This window comes from Mustela nigripes, chromosome 1 (genome assembly GCF_022355385.1).
Source record: "Mustela nigripes isolate SB6536 chromosome 1, MUSNIG.SB6536, whole genome shotgun sequence".
NCBI lineage: Eukaryota > Metazoa > Chordata > Mammalia > Carnivora > Mustelidae > Mustela > Mustela nigripes.
Genome location: NC_081557.1, coordinates 511,650 through 514,882, shown reverse-complemented (window position 1 = coordinate 514,882; position 3,233 = coordinate 511,650). Strand labels below are relative to the sequence as shown.

The 3,233-nt window shown below is 66.8% G+C and overlaps 1 protein-coding gene across 4 annotated transcripts in view; it reads right to left on the bottom strand.

The window, feature by feature from the left end:
- The window catches only part of CRACR2B (calcium release activated channel regulator 2B), a 5,496-nt gene extending 3,638 nt beyond the window's left edge, over nucleotides 1–1,858 (bottom strand). The window contains exons 1-2 of one of the 4 annotated variants that reach the window (XM_059398000.1): nucleotides 1,749–1,848; nucleotides 127–349 (exon numbers count right to left, since the gene is read on the bottom strand). The gene's annotated coding sequence lies outside the window, so the exon portion shown is untranslated. Of the gene's footprint in view, nucleotides 1–126; nucleotides 350–993; nucleotides 1,538–1,748 lie in introns of those variants that run through there. The other 3 variants (XM_059397991.1, XM_059398019.1, XM_059398009.1) reach the window with 3 other exon arrangements.
- Nucleotides 1,859–3,233: the final 1,375 nt, after the last annotated feature.

Below are 3,233 nucleotides of genomic sequence, written 5' to 3'. Positions count from 1 at the left end.
GGGGGGGGGGCAGCTGTAGAAGACCTTGTGATGGGAAATAAAGAGCTGGGGGCTCCTAGCAGAGAGCTTGGGAGAGGGACTGGCCAGCGAGGGGGGAAGAGCTGAACGGGTCCTTAAGTTGGGCACCTGGAGACCTGGGTGGCGGGGCTGGGCCAGCGAGAGCGAGCGTTCAGCTAATCCCGGCTAAGTCACTAGCTCCTGAGTCTGGGCCTCAGAAGTCCTGGCCTCCAGCCGGCTGGCGGGCGACGTAAGCTCCTCCCCTTCTGCCGCAGGCCCTCCCCCGGGGCCCCGGGCCCCAAGGGGTGCCGATGCAGGGTCTCAGCCTGGGACCCCGATACCTTCTGCGGCCCTGGTCAGGAACACGCCAGATTCTAGGCTTGATGGTCCTTCCCCCAAGCACTGGGCACCTGCGTTGTGCCAGACTCGCCCCCTCCATTTCGCGGAAACTTCGCCGGCCCTCCCTCCCTGCGGGGCGCCCCGCCCCCTAATCTGAGCCACCTGTCGTTCCCACACGCCCCCCGTCGCGGATTTCCCAAAGAACCCCCAGTGGGGCGACACTTCCCCAGCCTGGGGGATTCTGGGGTCCTCTCCTCTCAGTCCAGGACCTTGATTTTTCTCTCCCGCCCATATACTCCCGGGGCGGCGGGGTATCGGGGCGCAATCTCCAAAGGGGGGAGGTCTGGGGAAAGGCGGGAGGACGGGACTGGGGAGCCAGAGCCGTCTCCCCCATCGCGCCGTCCCCTCGCCCCGGCGCGCGCCCCCACCCCCCGCGGTTCGTGGGCGCCCGGGACTGGAGATCCATCCCAGCCGGAAGCTGTGCGGCGCGGGGCCAGGGGAGCTGGGAAGAAGGGCTGGCCGGGCGGGTGAGCCGCGGCGCCCACCGCCGCTCCGCTCCCGGGGACCCCGGCGTCCCCGCCCGCCAGACGCGAGGGTCCGCGCGCCCCGCAGCCACCGGGGAGGAGGCGCGGCGGCGGGACCCCCAGAGGCGCCTACCTGCGAGCCACCTGCCGCGCGGCCCGCCACTCCGTGGCTGGAAAGGCTGCGGCGCGCAGGGGGCGCGGGCCCGGAGCGTTCCCGCTGCCCTGCAGGAACTGAGACCCTGGCGGGGGCCTGGCCCGGGCGGAGCCGCCGCCGCCACCGTCGCTGTGTCTCCGCCTCTCGGCGCTGCCCCGGCGGCCCGGCTCTCGCCCCACACCTCGCCCTGACCCCGAACTGCGGCGCCCGCGGCGTCAGTGCCCGCCGGACGGAGTTCACGGCCGGGCGGAGATGTCCCCGGTGGCCTGGGGACCCTTCCGGAGCAGGGCTAAGGCGAGGAGCGTAAGACTGTCCTGAGGATCCGGATTTAAGGCGCCAGAAAGTGTGTGCAAGACCCAGCCAGGCCGGAGACAGACCAAAATATCTTCAACTGGCTCTCCGTAGTTGGGTGGGGGGGGGCTTTACTTTCTTGCCAATGTTGATCTTTCCCGTGGTCAAACAATTAGCTTGTAATATATTACAAAATGGTATCTAAACTAGCGGCATAATGTTGGGGTGGGGGCAGAAGGCGGTCCCCCTCCACAGCTTGCCCCCCCCCCCCAGGGTTTCCTTCTGGGACACAGTCCTGATTCAGGTTCCCCTTGTAGGAGCGCTGGGAGGAGGAGCTGGGTGAGGCTGGCATGGGACATTCCCGCTGGGGGAGAAAACCCATTCTCTTGCCAAAGGCCCCCTCCCCAGCCCCAGCCCAGCCCCAGCCCAGCCCCTGCACCCACCTGGAGGGTGGTGGAGGGGTCTGGAAGCCTCTGCTTCTCCAGGGGCCTGGGATCCTGCTGAACTAGAATAGGTCGGGCCTACAGGACAGGACCTTGTGAGCCAGAGGGGGCCGGCTCCTGGCACAGGCGCTCGGGGAGGGGACCTGCCCAGCCGGCTCTCCCAGTCCTGCAGTCCCACCGTTATTGTTGGCCAGGGGCTGCTGCCACCGCCAGCCACAGCCGCCAGACACCTTGGTCCGGCCAAACAGCTCCAGACAGCCAGCCAGTCAGTCACCCGGCTCTGCTCCAGAGCCCCTCAGCCATGGGCCCTTTTGGTCCCCAGAAAGAGCTGGAACCTCTCAGGCTGTCCCAAGCAGAGGACGCTTTCAGGAAACTGTGTCTCCCACAGAACAAGGTCCAGCCTCCTGGGGGTGGGGGGGTCAGACCTCACCTTGCCTAACATTCCATACCCCTCCTATGTATTGGCTGGAGACTGCACACCCTGGATGGTGGGGAGGTGGCGGGGGACCAAGAAGGTGTGTATGCTGGCCAGTGAGCTTTGCCACGGCAAGGGGGGAGGCCCAGGGCCTTCCACCAAATGCAAAAGTGGAGCAGGTCCCCTGTCTCCTAGGTCCACCCGTGCTCAGCTCCATAGCCATCCAACCCTGAGATCAACCTCGCCCGACACCTGCGTCGCCATGGAGTGGAGATCCAGACGCCACCTTTTGTAAACATTTCTTGGTTTTTATTTAGCAAGGGTCGTGGTCCCGGTCTTTCTGCCGGCTGTTGTAAAGCTGTGCCCAAAGGCCAGCAGACCTCAGGACAAGGCAGACCTCAGCCTTGGCCAGAGAAGTGGGCCAGAAGCCAAAAGGTACACAGGGGCCTTTAGGGGAAGGCCTCGGGCCTGGCTGGCAGGACCAGACGCCGAGCCCCAGCAGAGCAGGGCCCCGGAAGGCCCGATCTGGAGGAGAGACGAGCGCCGGGGAGTCACACACAAGTGAAGGAGGCAGGGCTGGGCCGTGGCATTTATTACATCCGCTTTGGTGAAAATAAATAATTCTTCACACACGTTCTTCGGCAAAACACGACAAAAGAGGAGGCAGTAGCAGGTACAAAGTTCTCAGGAGTAATACTGCGCGGACTGCGGGGCACCTGCGGGTGCGGCCCCGCCCTCCTCCCCACTTCTGGGGCGGGGCCTGAGGGGGAGACTAAGGCACAGGTGAGGGGAGGGCTGCTCTGAACCCATCCCCACTCGGCGCAGCGCGGGAGTGGCTGGCGGAGGGGGCTGACAGCCAGTCCCCTCCTAGCAGCTGTGAGGGGCCCCATCTCCTTACGCCTGCAGGGGGAGGAGAGAGAGGCCCGGGAGTGGGGCGGGGAGCTCAGCCCGCCCCAGGGCCCCGCCTCACGGGGCAGGGAAGCTGGGGGAGCCCCCCCCCCCCCCCCCCCCCCCCCCCCGCCCCCCCGGGGGGCCGGGGGGCCTTCAACCAAGGGGGGAGGGGGGGGGGG